Source organism: Globicephala melas, chromosome 20, assembly GCF_963455315.2.
Source record: "Globicephala melas chromosome 20, mGloMel1.2, whole genome shotgun sequence".
Taxonomy (NCBI): Eukaryota; Metazoa; Chordata; class Mammalia; order Artiodactyla; family Delphinidae; genus Globicephala; species Globicephala melas.
In genome coordinates this window covers 860,657-879,247 of record NC_083333.1, presented here as the reverse complement: position 1 = coordinate 879,247, position 18,591 = coordinate 860,657, and the positions used below count along the sequence as shown (strand labels likewise).

The following is an 18,591-nucleotide window of genomic DNA, read 5'->3' as shown; positions in this document are numbered from 1 at the left end:
CTCTAAGACCGTTGCTACTCCCTGCCTCCAAGGAACCCCGGGGTTCCGCCTGCCCAGCTTCACCTCCCCCTCTTTCCCGGCGTCTCCGCCCCCTGCCCCGCCCCCGGACCGGCTCTCGGGGGAGGGGAAGCCGCTGTCGCCGCCGCCGCCTCAGCTTCCCACAGCCGCTACCGCTGCCGCCGCTGCCGCCGCTCGGTTTGGTCCAGCCGCCAGGCCCAGTGCTCACTTCGCCAGACCAGGGCTCTCTGCGGAAACACCCTCACTCCTTCCTGGGGTCCGGGACGCCTAGCCGGGCGTGGGGGGAAGCTCCGCTTGCTGAGTACAGGGAGAGAGGATCCTGGAAACCGAGCCAGCACCAGCCGTCACAGGATCGACAAGACAGAAGAGGTTGAGGGGCGTCGGGGAAGGAAGAGGGGGCGCTATAGGCAGTCTCGGGGAGGACAAGGAAGCCCTGTCACAGAAAGCTCTGATGCGCTCTGACTTATAGTGGGTGTGTTCACATTTGGGGACCCGTGACAACGTGGGTGCACTTCTCTCTCGGGGGTGCTGGCTGGATTGGAGGGCGTGGGATCTACACAGCACCAGCTGTCCCCGAGGAAATTAGGGGCTGCGAGAAAAAAAAAGCCAAAAACCTATGCTCCTTATTCCGAGGTGACACAGGGCCCTCCAGACAACCACCTGTTGTAACCACTAGGAAGGGCGGATTTGGAGGTGACTTCAAAATGAGTGGATGGTAACAAGGTGAGGAAAGGGGCTCAGCAGCTGGAATGCTGTGCCACTAGAAATGGGGGTGACTTAGTAAAAAGCGGTATCGTCCAGAGACAGGGTCTGGGAACCTCTTCTTGCTGATTGGCGACAGTCTGGATATTCCAAGGCATAGTTTTTGGGGGATTTCAGTGAAAAACAGTGCGGGATTCTTCACTTAGTGGGTGGCAAAGGAAAAGACACCAAGGTTGGGTTCTCCCTAGACACTGGCAGCACCCCAGCAGGGGTGGGGTGAGCTAATATCCCCAAAGCTAAGGACCCACACCCTTAAAATTACAAGAGTGGCTTTGGCAGGAGTGCAGGGCCCGGAAATAGGGTGGAAAGGTGCCTGGGGATATTGGAACCACATCGTGGAAAATTTGAGGGTCTTGGCTTTGGGATAGTGTTAGTGGGGGACAGGGACTCTGGAGATCAGAGAAGGGGGAGTTTTCTGTGTGGGGGGCAAAGGTCGAGGGTGGGGTCAACTGAGAGGTACATAGGCTGCTGGGTCTGGCGAAGCTAGCACGAGGCCCAAGGGTGGGAGCTGGTGCCTGGGGTGGGGGTCGTTTAGGGCTTATCCTCAGGTCCCGTGGGTGAGGCGGCGAGTCGGACCGGAGAGTCAAGAGCATGTCCTGGTGAGCTAGCGGGCTTCTCTGGGGGGGCCCAGCGCGCTCCGGGAGCCTGCCGGTTTTGGGGTGTCTCCTCCCGGGGTGCCATGGCGGCACTGGTCAGCAGCCTGATCCGGCAGAAACGGGAGGTCCACGAGCCCGGGGGCAGCCGGCCCGTGTCGGCGCAGCTGCGGGTGTGTCCCCACGGCACCAAGTCCCTTTGCCAGAAGCAGCTCCTCATCCTGCTGTCCAAGATGCGACTGTGCACCCCCCCACACACAAACAGTGAGCTCCCCTTAGTGAAGGCCCACATTGACCTGTCCTATCTTCTTCTGTGGGCAGGGGTCCTGAAAAACAGGGGCAGATGTCACCAGGTCCACCGTCGTGGCAGGTCAGGCAGTTTTTGTGTGGGTCCCTGATGGGCCCAACTTCTGCCCGGCTGCCTGGCAGAAGGCTGGGGTTGTTCTAGGGTTCATGAAGGTGGATCCACATAGAAGGTACCAGAAGAATCTGAGGCTGAAATTACATATTCCCTAATGATAGCAGGTTGCCCCTGCCCCCCAACCCTTCCTGACTCTGGGTCTCAGTCTTCTCCATAAGATGAGCAAAAATGCTTGCATTTTTATGCCACATACTTATCACAACTTATCACAGCTTGTAATCAATCACAAGCTTAGTGTCTGTCTTCTCCTCTAGAATGGAAGTTCCACGAGGACAGGCTATGTCGGTCTTGCTCACCGTTGTGAGCAGTGGCTGTGGTATCAGAAATTTTCACCATATTGTGAAAGGGAGGAAGAGGGAAGAGAGGGAGGGAGGGAGGAGGGGAAACTGAGTGGGCAGAGGGAGATTGGATTCCTATTATCTAAGGGCTCTGGGTTACGGGAGCAGGGCTAGAGAGAAGAACCGGAACACTGTGCCCAGTCTGCGGAGGAAGCTGGGAGAGTGGACTGAAATCGCTGACCCACATCACCAGAGCAGTGGATCCTCAGCTCAGAAAAGCAAACTTGTGTCTGTCCCCTGGACTTACTCTTTACAAGCCCCGTGCCCCTTCCTTGTGGGGAGGTGGGCAGAGGTAGAGGACCTCCCTGCTTCCGTCCTCCTCCTCCTGGACCCCCACCCCCACCCCAGGCCAGTCTCAGGAGGTGGTTTCTTTCCCCCTTTCTCCCACACAGAGGCTGGCTCGCCTCTCAGTGGGATGGTGAATAAGCCCTTGGGTGACACTAATTGCCATCAGACATTAGGGGCCTAATGAGAATCATCTTCCTTGACGACTCCAGCACCTTCCATCCCCAGGGCTGCCAACAGCCCGGTCAGCCCTCCCCACACTGCACCTCCGAGCTCCAGACAGACGTGGGCTATGGGGAGGGGCGAGAGCCGCTCTCCGCAGGCCCCTGTGCCAAGCTGAGGCGGCAACACCAGCAGCCCGGGAGGAGGGAGGCTTCCGGGAAGGCTCCAAGCCCATTTTCCAAAAAAGAAAATGTCACTTTTCTAGATGAAAAGGAAACTCACAGTGTCGAGAGTTCTAGGACTGAGACAGGCAGATGAGGGACAGAGACGAAGCGCCCCAGCTGGCCTTGCTCTGACCTACCTCTTCCCACACTCTGGTTGAGTGAAGAGATATGGGGGGCAGGGGGGGGGTGACCCTGAAGATCCACACACACACACCCGGCATACGAGCTATGTCCATAGGATTGAAGACCCTCTTCCTCCAGAGTAGAGTGGGATTGAGAGCCGGTCCTTGGGGGTTGGGGCGTGATACCCAACGATGCTATAAAATCATTTCTATTGATCCAATGCCTGGCTGACAGTGGACGGTTGACTCGTCTGGTCTGATCTGGGTTGCGCTCGAATGGAACGGGTCTGACGGTGGGAAAGAACGCCATCCCACCCACCCCTCCCCCTCGGCAGGTGCCTGGGTGAGTGTGCAAGAGGACAGTTCCCCACCCCCACCCCCATGTCCCTTTAAAGGCTGGCAAAACAACTTGTAGGAAGGCATGTCCCCTCCTTTTCGTGTCCCTTCACCCCCAGCAGCGGACAGATTTTCCTGGAGCTGCATGCGTCCCGGACCCATCCCCAAACGGAGCTGAGCCGGCGAGCTCCGGCGCGGCCCGAGAGGGGCTGGGCGCGACAGCGCGGCTGATTCCCACCCAGGGCTCCGAAGAGCCCCATGCAGACTCTGGCGGTGGGGATAGGGTACCCTCTATGCGCGCCTCTGTCCGAGAGGCCGTAAAACACCTCTGGCGCCCGGCGAGGAGACAGCGTCCTTTGAAAAGGGACAACAGTGGCTGCGGTGGCGTCTTCCCGGGGGGGAAATGTGGCCGCCGCAGCCGGCCGGCCCCACTGAGGCCCCAGCGCTAGCCTGCTCTGGGGAGGAAAAATAAAACATGAAACAGGGGTTACGGAATCGTGAGGTCGGCCCTTGCCCAAGTCTCATTAAGGAGACGCGCGCGCTCCCAGGCTGGGAATGCGGAATGGACACGTGGACAGGGGAGGAGAAGCTGGGGCGCGAGGCAGGGGTTGGGGGGCGTCTCCGTGGCGCGCGAGTCGTGGGCCGCGCGCTCCGGGGCCACGTGACCACGGGGAATCGGGGAGGGGAGGGAAGGGAGCGAGCGCGCCAGGCTCCGCGCCCGCTACTGCCGGGGTGGGCGCTGAATCCCGGACGAGGAAGGAGGGCGGGCGAGCGCGAGTGTGTGTGTTTCTCTCGAGTCATTTACTGCGGAGCAGCCGGCGTGATCGCCGAGGAGGTGGAGGCGGCGGCGGCGGCGGCTTCGTGCAACTGTGGCTCCCCCCACCTCCTCTTCCTTTTTGCTCTTTGATTCTTGTTCTCCCCTCACACTCGTCCATGGGGAGCCGGCCCCGCCGCTGGCACCTCCTCTCCACTCGGCCCCGTAGGCACCAGTTACCGCCTCCCTGGCCGCAGGCTGCGCGGGCGCCCGCTGCCCCGGCCCCTGGTGTGGCGCCGGGGTCTCGCCGCCCGCAGCCCAGTAGGCGCGGTGCTCCGCTCACCCAAACTGACTCCGAGAGAGAGAGGGAAGGAGAGAGGGAGAGGGAGAGGGAGAGGGAGAGGGAGAGGGAGAGGGAGGGAGAGAGAGAGAGAGAGAGAAGATGCCAGGCTGCACCGAGACATCGGGCATCCGGGGGCAGGGCGGGGGCGGCGGGGAGGAGGAGACATCGGAGACTCTGAACCCCGGAAAAGTTCAAGGTTTGTGCAGGTTCCCCCGGGGAAGGCGGAGCAGCGTGGCCCTCTGCTGAGACAGAGCCACACAGCATGTGGGACCTTAGTTCCCCGACCAGACATCGAACCCGCAGCCCCTGCAGTGAAAGCACAGAGTCTTAACCACTGGACTGCCAGGGAAGTTCCTCAGAATACAGAATTCTTATCTACTGCTTATGTGTGGTTATTCAAGCAGGGCCGTCGCTATTAACAAACATATTCCTGGGACTTTCCCTGCTGGCGCACTGAAAAACAATCCGCCTACCAACGCAGGGGACACAGGTTCAATCCCTGGTCCAGGAAGATCCCACATGCTGAGGAGCCACTACTGAGCCCGTGCTCTACAGCCTGCAAGCCACAACTACTGAGTCTGCATGCCGCAACTACTGAAGCCCGTGCGCCTAGAGCCCATGCTCCACAACAAAGAGAAGCCACCGCAAGAAGAAACCTGTGCATTACAACGAAGAGTAGCCCCCGCTCACCACAACTAGAGAAAGCCCACACACAGCAATGAAGACCCAACGCAGCCAAAATAAAAAAATAAATAAAAATTAAAAAACAGGGCTTCCCTGGTGGCGCAGTGGTTGAGAGTCCGCCTGCCAAGGCAGGGGACACGGGTTCGTGCCCCGGTCCGGGAAGATCTCACATGCCGCGGAGCGGCTGGGCCCGTGAGCCATGGCCGCTGAGCCTGCGCGTCCGGAGCCTGTGCTCCGCAACGGGAGAGGCCACAAAAGTGAGAGGCCCGAGTACGGCAAAAAAAAAAAAAAAAAAAAAATTAAAAAACAAACATATCCTAAAAGAGAGTCCCAGAAGCCAGTAGTTGAGTTCTGGTTATAGAAAGACAAAAGATACTGTCTAGCAGAATCTTGATTATCCAGACAAAAAGGATAAAGAGGGTTCTTACTAAGGCCAACCTAGTGAAAAAGGAACATCTAGTATATAAGATACCCTATTTCTCAGATGAGATTAAAAGAAACATTTATAGTCCTGATGTGACAAGAAAAATATATCAAATTTGAAGCAACAATCAGAAAAAACAATTTTTTCTTTGGTGGTAAAATATTTTCATCTTTCATAACCAAGATCTTTCATAACCATTACCTACATACTGCTAATGGAATATTTCAGATTCTGTCCTGTCTACAGGGGTTATTTTCAGCATTGGATCTATCTGTGACCTGGGAATCTCTTATAGTTCTCCTAAGATCCACCACCTCAAGGACTCAACGTCTATTCAAGCAGCATGTGGTTCCATAAAAGCAATCAGAGTGCACTGTCCTCAACTGTGGATCCCGGAAGACCAAAGGAGGCTTTAATATTGAGGTTGTTTGGCTTGCACAACAGTCAAGAAAAGTCAGTGAATGCCAAGCTGGTTTGCTTCCTTTGATGGAAGCTGCTGAAAAGGTCTTCCGTTTGGAGGCATTTACCAGTTTTTCTGGTACAATAGCTACAGCTGTGAGCTTTCTGAGTGTGAACAGACATATGTAAAACATGAAATATTAGGGACAGGCACCATCTGCAACTGATTGTCTCACAGGCTGGGACTGCAATATAGGAGTAGCAACGGACACACTTTTCTCAGGGCCATACACTGGCAAAAAAAAAAAAAAAAAACTTTTGGGGACTTCCCTGATGGCCCAGTGGTTAAGAATCCGCCTTCCAATGCAGGGGATGCGGGTTTGATCTGTGGTCAGGGAACTAAGATCCCACATGCTGTGGGGCAACTAAGCCCGCACTCTAGCGCCCGGGTGCCACAACTAAGACCCGATGCAGCCAAAGAAAACAAACAAAAAAAACCTTTTGGCTGACAAAGATCTTAAAGATATGAATAAATGGGATTGTAAGACTGTGTCCTTTGCAGCTAGCATCCTCAGCACTTCCTGCCCTAATCATTCAAAGGTTAAATGAACACAGTTGATGAATACTTGTTTTAGAAGTATTTAGAAGTATTTAGTATTTAGATGAATGCCTTGTTTTAGAAGAGACATTTAAAGAAAAAACCAAGACATTATGGCTTTCCCCTAATTAATATCCATCCTCTTATTAAACTACACTTATGTGGGGTATAAAGGGGATACAAAGATAGATAATAAAAACCATATACACTAAAGGACCAATTCTTTATCCATAGGTTAACCTCTAACCATAAAGTAGTATAGAAGGAAAGAAGAATTTTTATGAAGGGGCCATCAGGCTTTCAGGTAAAGATAGTAGACTGAAAATCACATTTAAATTTTCTTTCTCTTGGAAGAAATTCTGCCATAATTAAAGGGAAAAAATTTAAAGGTATAAATTCATAGAGATGGGGAAGAGAAAATACAACTGCAACAAAATCTCAGTAACTGTGAAACAAATGGTGTTAGCAAAAATACCACAGAATTCTCAAAGGCTTAGGACTGGTAGCGCCTCTGGAACTGTATGGAGGGGAAATGGGGGGAGGGGATGTTAAAAGAAAGAGGATCAAGAAACTGTTACAGCCCTAGATCCCCCCACCATTCTAAGCTACCTCAGCCCCTCAATAAAACTGAAAGATTGATTCTTTCAGAGAAAATAAGATAGATGGCACTTTGGGACTTCCCTGGTGGCGCAGTGGTTAAGAATCCACCTGCCAACACAGGGGACACAGGTTTGAGCCCTGGTCTGGGAAGATCCCACATGCCAAGGAGCAACTAAGCCCGTGCGCCACAACTACTGAGCCCATGTGCCACAACTACTGAAGCCTGTGCGCCTAGAGCCTGTGCTCCACAAGAGAAGCCACCGCAATGAGAAGCCAGTGCACCCAAACAAAGAGTAGCCCCCGCTCACCACAACTAGAGAAAGCCTGTGCGCAGCAATGAAGACCCAATGCAGCCAAAAATAAATAAATATATAAAAAATAAAATAAATAAAATAGTAAGATAGATGGCACTTTGAAGGGGATGCCAGGCATGGCTGAGGGGTGGTGAAGGAAGTGAATTTATGCATATACTGAATGCTGAGACTCTCCAGCCCTCTTTCCCAATTTAGCTCCCAGGAGGCTGCTAGAAACTCTTTATATTCTAAACAGGAGAGGCAAGGATAATTTTTTGAAAAATTAAGCCAGCCCCTAAAGAAAGACATGAAAGTACTGACACAGAGGATTCCAGCTACCCTCGGTGATGGGTAACTGGAGCTCCTAACCTGGCCCTCATGGTTTAGAGGGCCATACTCTGATCTTCCTCTGGCCTCCTCGGAACCCCTGTATAGAAGAATCCACACGGCCAAAGAGACATGCCCAGGTAGAACACATAGAATTTCCTGGCTAAAAAGCCCTAACACTGTTTCCAGGGCCTTCTTGAAATACTTCTACTGGTCACTTTTCCTGAGGGTCAGTAAGCATATTCTTAGGCCCAAGGGATGTCCAAAGGGTAGAAGTTGAATAAAGTAAGAGTAGGCTGTGAAACAGGGTTCTTCAGTTGCACTCCTGAGTGAACAGATGGGGAATTTTAGCAAAGAACCAAATGGAAGTCCTAGAACTGAAAAGTACAGTATCTGTTGCTGTTTTTATTTTTTATTTTTGGCCGTGCCGTGTGGCCTGTGGGATCTTAGTTCCCAGACCAGGGCCTGAACCTGTGCCCCCTGCAGTGGAAGTGCAGAGTTTTAACCACTGGACTGCCAGGGAAGTCCTGAAAAGTACAATATCTGAAATGAAAGTTATACTGAATGGATGTAACAGAACACTGTAGCCTATAAAAGGAGCGTCTGTATACTTGAAGACAGATCAACAGGAATCACCTCATCTGAAGAACACAAAGGAAGAAAACAATAACTAAAAACCATCCTTAGTGATCTGAGGGACAATATCGAGTGGTTACACATATGTGTAAGTGGAGGTCTGAAAGGAGGGAACAGGAATGCTGAGGCGGAAAAAAATTTAAAGAAATAATGGAAAAAAATTTCCCAAATTTGGCAGAAACTATCAATTTACAGATCCAAGCTCAGTGAACCCGAAGCCAGATAAATACAATGAAAACACCTAGGTACTTAACAGTCAAGCAGCTGAAAGCCAGATAAATACAATGAAAACACCTAGGTCCATAACAGTCAAGCTGCTGAAAACCAAACATAAAAGAAAAAGAGAGGGTGCCCATAGATCAGCACTGTCCAACAGAACTTTCTGTAATGATGGAAATGTTCTACTTCTGCACTGCCCAATCTAGTAACCACCAGCCATGTAAACATCTGAAATGTGGCTGACGCAACTGAGGAAGTGAATTTTTAATTTTATGTTATTTTAATTAACTTCAATTTATATAGCCATAAGTGGCTAGTGGCTATCATACTGAACAGTGTAGCTAAGAAGCCTTATGAGATATCAACCCATCATAATATGTGCACTTTACTGATTCAAACAAACAGTAATAAAAAAAACAAACAAAAAGTTTAAGATACGGAGATAATTAAAAACTTGAGAACTGACTGGATATTTGATGTTAACGAATTCTTGTTAATTTTTTAATGTGCACATAGTTATTGTGGTTATGTTTTTAATAAGACACCATCTGTTTTAAACATATATATTGAAATATTTACAGATGAAATGATATAAATGCCTAACATTCACGTCAAAACAATACGCTGTGGACAGGGGTATAGATGAAACAATATTAACTATGGGTTGATAATTATTGAAGCTAGATGATGGGCACACAGGGACTCATTACACTATTTTGTTTACTTTTGTAGAGTTAAAAATTTTTCATAGAGAAGGCGGAAGATGGCGGAAGAGTAAGACGCGGAGATCACCTTCCTCCCCACAGATACACCAGAAATACATCTACACGTGGAACAGCTCCTACAGAACACCTGCTGAAGGCTGGCAGAAGACCTCAGACCTCCCAAAAGGCAAGAAACTCTCCACATACCTGGGTAGGGCAAAAGAAAAAAAGAAAAAACAGAGACAAAAGAATAGGGACGGCACCTGCACTAGTGGGAGGGAGCTGTGAAGGAGGAAAAGTTTCCACACACTAGGAAGCCCCTTCGCGGGCGGAGACTGCGGGAGGCGGAGCGGGGAGCTTCGAAGCCGCGGAGGAGTGCACAGCAACGGGTGCGGAGGGCAAAGCGGGGAGATTCCCACACAGAGGATCGGTGCTGACCGGCACTCACCAGCCCGAGAAGCTTGTCTGCTCACCCGCTGGGGCGGGCGGGGCTGCGAGCTGAGGCTCTGAGGCTCGGTTTCGGTTTCGGACGGAGCGCAGGGAGAGGACTGGGGTTGGCGGCTTGAACATAGCCTGAAGGGGTTAGTGCACCACAGCTAGCCGGGAGGGAGTCCGGGGAAAAGTCTGCACCTGCCGAAGAGGCAGGAGACTTTTCCTTCCCTCTTTGTTTCCTGGGGCGTGAGGAGAGGGGTTTAAGAACGCTGCTTAAAGGAACTCCAGAGACGGGCGCGAGCCGTGGCTAAAAGTGCGAACCCCAGAGACGGGCGCGAGCCGCGGCTGAAAGCGCGGACCCCAGAGGCGGGCGGGAGACGTTAAGGCTGCTGCTGACGCCACCAAGGGGCCTGTGTGCGAGCACAGGTCACTCTCCACACCCCTCTTCCGTGGAGCCTGTGCAGCCCGCCACTGCCAGGTTCCCGGGATCCAGGGACAACTTCCCAGGGAGAACGCACAGCGCGCCTCAGGCTGGTGCAAAGTCACGCCGGCCTTTGCCACCGCAGGCCCGCCCCGCACTCCGTGCCCCTCCCTCCCCGCCGGCCTGAGTGCGCCACAGCCCCCGAATCAGCCGCTCTTTTAACCCCATCCTGTCTGAGCAAAAAACAGACGCCCTCCAGCGACCTACACGCAGTGGCAGGGCCAAATCCAAAGCTGTGCCCTGTGAGCTGTGAGAACAAAGAAGAGAAAGGGAAATCTCTCCCAGCAGCCTCAGAAGCAGCGGATTAAAGCTCCACAATCAACTTGATATACCCTGCATCTGTGGAATACCTGAATAGACAACCAATCATCCCAAATTAAGGAAGTGGACTTTAGGAGCAAGATCTATGATTTTTTCCCTTTTCCTCTTTTTGTGAATGTGTATGTGTATGCTTCTGTGTGAGACCTTCTCTGTATAGTCTTGCTTCCACCATTTGTCCTAGGGTTCTATCCATGTTTTCTTGTTTTTTTTTTTAAAAATTTTTTTTCTTAATAATTAATTTTAATACCGTTATTATACTTTACCTTCGTTCTTTCTTTCTTTCTTTCTTTCTTTCTTTCTTTCTTTCTTTCTTTCTTTCCTTCCTTTCTTCCCTCCTTTAGACAACAAATCATCCCAAATTGAGGAGGTGGTCTCTGACAGCAAGATTTATGATTTTTCCCCATTTACCTCTTTTAGTGAGGGTGTATGTGTATGCTTCTGTGTAAGATTTTGTCAGTATAGCTTTGCTTCCAACATTTGTCCTAAGGTTCTATCCGTCCCCCCCTTTTTTTTTCTAAGTAAGAATTTTTTAATTCAATAACTTTATTATACTTTATTTTATTTTTACTGTATCTTCTTTCTTTCTGTCTTTTTTCCTTCTTTCCCTCCTTCCTTCCTTCCTCCCTCCCTCCCTCCCTCCTTTCTTTCCTTCTTTGCCTCTTTCTTTCTTTCTTCCTTCCTTCCTACCCTCCTTTCCTTCTTTCTTTCCTCATACTTCTACTAATTCCCTCTACTTTTTCTCCCTTTTATCCTGAGCCGTGTGGATGAAAAGCTCTTGGTGCTCCAGCCAGGAGGCAGGGCTCTGCCTCTGAGGTAGGAGAGCCAACTTCAGGACACTGGTCAACAAGAGACCTCCCAGCTCCACATAATATCAAACGGCGAAAATCTCCCAAAGACCTCCATCTTAACACCAGCACCCAGCTTCACTCAACGACCAGCAAGCCACAGTGCTGGAAAACCTATGCCAAACAACTAGCAAAACAGGAACACAACCCCACCCATTAGCAGAGAGGCTGCCTAAAATCATAATAAGGCCACAGACACCCCAAAACACACCACCAGACGTGAACCTGCCCACTAGAGAGACAAGATCCAGCCTCATCCACCACAACACAGGCACTAGTCCCCTCCACCAGGAAGCCTACACAACCCACTGAACCAACCTTAGCCACTGGAGACAGACATCAAAAACAGGAGGAACTACGAACCTGCAGCCTGCAAAAAGGAGACCCCAAACACAGTAAGATAACCAAAATGAGAAGACAGAAAAACACACAGCAGATAAAGGAGCAAGATAAAAATGCACCAGACCTAACAAATGAAGAGGAAATAGGCAGTCTACCTGAAAAAGAATTCAGAATAATGATAGTAAGGTTGATCCGAAATCTTGGAGATAGAATGGACAATAGAATGGACAAAATGCAAGAATCAGTTAACAAGGACCTAGAAGAACTAAAGATGAAACAAGCAATGATGAACAACACAATAAATGAAATTAAAAGTACTCTAGATGGGATCAATAGCAGAATAACTGAGGCAGAAGAATGGATAAGTGACCTGGAAGATAAAATAGTGGAGATAACTACTGGAGAGCAGAATAAAGAAAAAAGAATGAAAAGAACTGAGGACAGTCTCAGAGACCTCTGGGACAACATTAAACGCACCAACATTCGAATTATAGGGGTTCCAGAAGAAGAAGAGAAAAAGAAAGGGACTGAGAAAATATTTGAAGAGATTATAGTTGAAAACTTCCCTAATATGGGAAAGGAAATAGTTAATCAAGTCCAGGAAGCACAGAGAGTCCCATACAGGATAAATACAAGGAGAAATACGCCAAGACACATATTAATCAAACTGTCAAAAATTAAATACAAAGAAAGCATATTAAAAGCAGCAAGGGAAAAACAACAAATAACACATAAGGGAATCCCCATAAGGTTAACAGCTGATCTCTCAGCAGAAACCCTACAAGCCAGAAGGGAGTGGCAGGACATACTGAAAGTGATGAAGGAGAAAAACCTGCAACCAAGACTACTCTACCCAGCAAGGATCTCATTCAGATTTGATGGAGAAATTAAAACCTTTACAGACAAGCAAAAGCTGAGAGAGTTCAGCACCACCAAACCAGCTTTACAACAAATGCTAAAGGATCTTCTCTAGGCAAGAAACACAAGAGAAGGAAAAGACCTATAATAACGAACCCAAAACAATTTAGAAAATGGGAATAGGAACATACATATCGATAATTACCTTAAATGTAAATGGACTAAATGCTCCCACCAAAAGACACAGATTAGCTGAATGGATACAAAAACAAGACCCTTATATATGCTGTCTACAAGAGACCCACTTCAGACCTAGAGACACATACAGACTGAAAGTAAGAGGATGTAAAAAGATATTCCATGCAAATGGAAACCAAAAGAAAGCTGGAGTAGCAATTCTCATATCAGACAAAATAGACTTTAAAATAAGGACTATTAAAAGAGACAAAGAAGGACACTACATAATGATCAAGGGATCGATCCAAGAAGAAGATATAACAATTGTAAATATTTATGCACCCAACATAGGAGCACCTCAATACATAAGGCAAATACTAACAGCCATAAAAGGGGAAATCGAGAGTAACACATTCATAGTAGGGGACTTTAACACCCCACTTTCACCCATGGACAGATCATCCAAAATGAAAATAAATAAGGAAACACAAGCTTTAAATGATACATTAAACAAGATGGACTTAATTGATATTTATAGGATACTCCATCCCAAAACAACAGAATACACGTTTCTCAAGTGCTCATGGAACATTCTCCAGGATAGATCATATCTTAGGTCACAAATCAAGCCTTGGTAAATTTAAGAAAATAGAAATTGTATCAAGTATCTTTTCTGACCACAACGCCATGAGACTAGATATCAATTACAGGAAAAGATCTGTAAAAAATACAAACACATGGAGGCTAAACAATACACTACTTAATAATGAAGTGATCACTGAAGAAATCAAAGAGGAAATCAAAAAATACCTAGAAACAAATGACAATGGAGACACAACGACCCAAAACCTGTGGGATGCAGCAAAAGCAGTTCTAAGGGGGAAGTTTATAGCAATACAAGCCCAGCTTAAGAAGCAGGAAACATCTCGAATAAACAACCTAACCTTGCACCTCAAGCAATTAGAGAAAGAAGAACAAAAAAACCCCAAAGCTAGCAGAAGGAAAGAAATCATAAAAATCAGATCAGAAATAAATGAAAAAGAAATGAAGGAAACAATAGCAAAGATCAATAAAACTAAAAGCTGGTTCTTTGAGAAGATAAACAAAATAGATAAACTACTAGCCAGACTCATCAGAAAAAAAGGGAGAAGACTCAAATCAATAGAATTAGAAATGAAAAAGGAGAGGTAACAACTGACACTGCAGAAATAAAAGAGATCATGAGAGATTACTACAAGCAACTCTATGCCAATAAAATGGACAATCTGGAAGAAATGGACAAATTCTTAGAAATGCACAACCTGCCAAGACTGAATCAGGAAGAAATAGAAAATATGAACAGACCAATCACAAGCACTGAAATTGAAACTGTGATTAAAAATCTTCCAACAAAGAAAAGCCCAGGACCAGATGGCTTCACAGGTGAATTCTATCAAACATTTAGAGAAGAGCTAACACCTATCCTTCTCAAACTCTTCCAAAATATAGCAGAGGGAGGAACACTCCCAAACTCCTTCTACGAGGCCACCATCACCTTGATACCAAAACCAGACAAGGATGTCACAAAGAAAGAAAACTACAGGCCAATATCACTGATGAACATAGATGCAAAAATCCTCAACAAAATACTAGCAAACAGAATCCAACAGCACATTAAAAGGATCATACACCATGATCAAGTGGGGTTTATTCCAGGAATGCAAGGATTCTTCAATATACGCAAATCTATCAATGTGATAAACCATATTAATAAACTGAAGGAGAAAAACCATATGATCATCTCAATAGATGCAGAGAAAGCTTTTGACAAAATTCAACACCCATTTATGATAAAAACCCTGCAGAAAGTAGGCATAGAGGGCACTTTCCTCAACATAATAAAGGCCATATATGACAAGCCCACAGCAAACATCATCCTCAATGGTGAAAAACTGAAAGCATTTCCACTAAGATCAGGAACAAGACAAGGTTGCCCACTCTCACCACTCTTATTCAACATAGTTTTGGAAGTTTTAGCCACAGCAATCAGAGAAGAAAAGTAAATAAAAGGAATCCAAATCGGAAAAGAAGAAGTAAAGCTGTCACTGTTTGCAGATGACATGATCCTATACATAGAGAACCCTAAAGATGCTACCAGAAAACTACTAGAGCTAATCAATGAATTTGGTAAAGTGGCAGGATACAAAATTAATGCACAGAAATCTCTGGCATCCCTATATACTAATGATGAAAAATCTGAAAGTGAAATCAAGAAAACACTCCCATTTACCATTGCAACAAAAAGAATAAAATATCTAGGAATAAACCTACCTAAGGAGACAAAAGACCTGTATGCAGAAAATTATAAGACACTGAAGAAAGAAATTAAAGATGATACAAATAGATGGAGAGATATACCATGTTCTTGGATTGGAAGAATCAACATTGTGAAAATGACTCTACTACCCAAAGCAATCTATAGATTCAATGCAATCCCTATCAAACTACCACTGGCATTTTTCACAGAACTAGAACAAAAAATTTTGCAATTTGTATGGAAACACAAAGGACCCCGAATAGCCAAAGCAATCTTGAGAACGAAAGAAGGAACTGGAGGAATCAGGCTCCCTGACTTCAGACTATACTACAAAGCTACAGTTATCAAGACGGTATGGTACTGGCACAAAAACAGAAAGATAGATCAATGGAACAGGATAGAAAGCCCAGAGATAAACCCATGCACATATGGACACCTTATCTTTGATAAAGGTGGCAGGAATGTACAGTGGAGAAAGGACAGCCTCTTCAATAAGTGGTGCTGGGAAAACTGGACAGCTACATGTAAAAGTATGAGATTAGATCACTCCCTAACACCATACACAAAAATAAGCTCAAAATGGATTAAAGACCTAAATGTAAGGCCAGAAACTATCAAACTCTTAGAGGAAAACATAGGCAGAACACTCTATGGCATAAATCACAGCAAGATCCTTTCTGACCCACCTCCTAGAGTAATGGAAATAAAAACAAAAATAAACAAATGGAACCTAATGAAACTTCAAAGCTTTTGCACAGCAAAGGAAACCATAAACAAGACCAAAAGACAACCCTCAGAATGGGAGAAAATATTTGCAAATGAAGCAACCGACAAAGGATTAATCTCCAAAATTTACAAGCAGCTCATGCAGCTCAATAACAAAAAAACAAACAACCCAATCCAAAAGTGGGCAGAAGACCTAAATAGACATTTCTCCAAAGAAGATATACAGACTGCCAACAAACACATGAAAGAATGCTCAACATCATTAATCATTAGAGAAATGCAAATCAAAACTACAATGAGATATCATCTCACACCAGTCAGAATGGCTATCATCAAAAAATCTAGAAACAATAAATGCTGGAGAGGGTGTGGAGAAAAGGGAACACTCTTGCACTGCTGGTGGGAATGTGAATTGGTTCAGCCACTATGGAGAACAGTATGGAGGTTCCTTAAAAAACTACAAATAGAACTACCATATGACCCAGCAATCCCACTACTGGGCATATACCCTGAGAAAACCAAAATTCAAAAAGAGTCATGTACCAAAATGTTCATTGCAGCTCTATTTACAATAGCCCGGAGATGGAAACAACCTAAGTGCCCATCATCGGATGAATGGATAAAGAAGATGTGGCACATATATACAATGGAATATTACTCAGCCATAAAAAGAAACGAAATTGAGCTATTTGTAATGAGGTGGATAGACCTAGAGTCTGTCATACAGAGTGAAGTAAGTCAGAAAGAAAAAGACAAATACCGTATGCTAACACATATATATGGAATTTAAGGGAAAAAAAAATGTCATGAAGAACCTAGGGGTAAGGCAGGAATAAAGACGCAGACCTCCTAGAGAACGGACTTGAGGTTATGGGGGGGGGAAGGGTGAGCTGTGACAGGGCGAGAGAGAGTCATGGACATATACACACTAACAAACGTAGTAAGGTAGATAGCTAGTGGGAAGCAGCCGCATGGCACAGGGATATTGGCTTGGTGCTTTGTGACTGCCTGGAGGGGTGGGATAGGGAGGGTGGGAGGGAGGGAGACGCAAGAGGGAAGAGATATGGGAACATATGTATATGTATAACTGATTCACTTTGTTATAAAGCAGAAACTAACACACCATTGTAAAGCAATTGTACCCCAATAAAGATGTTAAAAAAAAAAAAGTAATTTAACCATGCACTATAAAAAAAGATTAAAAAAAATTTTCATAAAATGTTTTTAGAATGTAGAGCAAAAGGAGAAAGAGATGGAAAATAGGACAAAAAAAAAAAAAAAAAGAAAGAAAGGGAGACTGGTCCAGGAGGGTCAACATTCAAATAGCAAAACTTCCAATAAGAGAGACAGCGAAAATGGAGGGAGATGTATAAAAAAGAAAAACTCCCAGAACTGAAGGATACAAGTTTCTACATTGAAAGAGCCCAAAAAGTACCTAGTAAAATGGATGAAAAGAGACACACACACACCAAGGCACATCACTGTGAAACTTCAGAACATGGAGGATAAAGAAAGGATCGTACAAGCTTTCACTGAGAAAGAACACGGCACAGAAAAGGATCAACAATCAGAATGGCTTCAGACTAGGAAGCAAATTATTTTCCTAACCGAGAATGATATACAGAAACCATCAGACAAGTGTGAAGATAAAAAAGACATTTTAAAACATGTGAAGTCTCAAAAACTTTATTCTCTACATACTTATTCTTAGGAAGCTACTAGAGGATGTTTTTCATCAAAATGAAGGAGTAAACCAAGGAAAGAAAAATACAATAGGAGACCCAACATACCAGACAGGTGAAGGGAATGAATCCCCAGGGATATTATGAAGGGAGATCCCAGGATGACAGTTCCAGGTGTTGAAGGAAGTCTGTTCAGACTGACACAGTCAAAAGACTCCAAAAGGAGACTATAAGAAAGTGAAACCGATTAAGACTATCTTGAAGAGTCTGATCTCACTGCAATTTGGGAATGAATTACAGTTACACAAAAAATTAAACAAACAGGAGCGGCCAAGCAGTGCCAGGCCAGGTGGGTACGTCTGTCTGTCTTGCCATGCCTGCACCGGAGACCAGCCCTGGAGGCGGCCCGGGCCCGTCCTGTGGCTGGCACCATGAAGCAGGAGTTGGCAGCCCAGAACACCCCACCCCCAGGACGACGGCGGCCCCCAAGCGCTGTGGATTTCCGGGTACGGCTCCCTGGTGTGGAGGCCTGACTTCGCCTACAGCGACAGCCGTGTGGGCTTCGTGCACTGCTACAGCGGCCGCCTCTGACAGGGAGACATCTTCCATCAGGGCAGCGACAAGATGCCTGGTCGTGTGGTGACCCTCCCTGAAGATCGTGAGGGCTGCACTTGGGGTGTGGCGTACCAGGTGCAAGGTGAGCAGGTCAATGAGGCCCTGAAGTACTTGAACGTGTGGGAGGCAGTGCTTGGAAGCTATGATACCAAGGAGGTCACCTTCTGCCCTCAAGATGCCCCTGACCAACCACTCAAGGCACTGGCCTACGTGGCCACCCCGCAGAACCCTGGTTACCTGGGCCCTGCGCCTGAGGGGCCATCGCTATGCAGATCCTGGCCTGCCGAGGCTTCTCTGGCCACAGCCTTGAGTACTTGCTGCGCCTGGCAGACTTCAGGCAGCTCTGTGGGCCCCAGGCACAGGACGAGCACCTAGCAGCCATCGTGGATGCTGTAGGCACCATGCTGCCCTGCTTCTGCCCCACTGAGCAGGCTTTGGCACTGGTCTGAGGGGCTGAGCCCCTACGTGGACACAGGGGCCAGGTCCCTACTCCAGTGCACACAGACAGACTTGATATAGCTGGAGCCCACTGAGAACACTTGGTGGGCCGACTGGGGCCTCTCTCAAGCCCCTG

General features: G+C 47.2%; 1 pseudogene; it reads left to right on the top strand.

Moving 5' to 3' along the window:
• The first annotated feature begins 3,823 nt into the window (after positions 1-3,823).
• On the top strand, positions 3,824-18,519 carry LOC132594185 (glutathione-specific gamma-glutamylcyclotransferase 1-like; annotated as a pseudogene).
• The last annotated feature ends 72 nt before the right edge of the window (positions 18,520-18,591 follow it).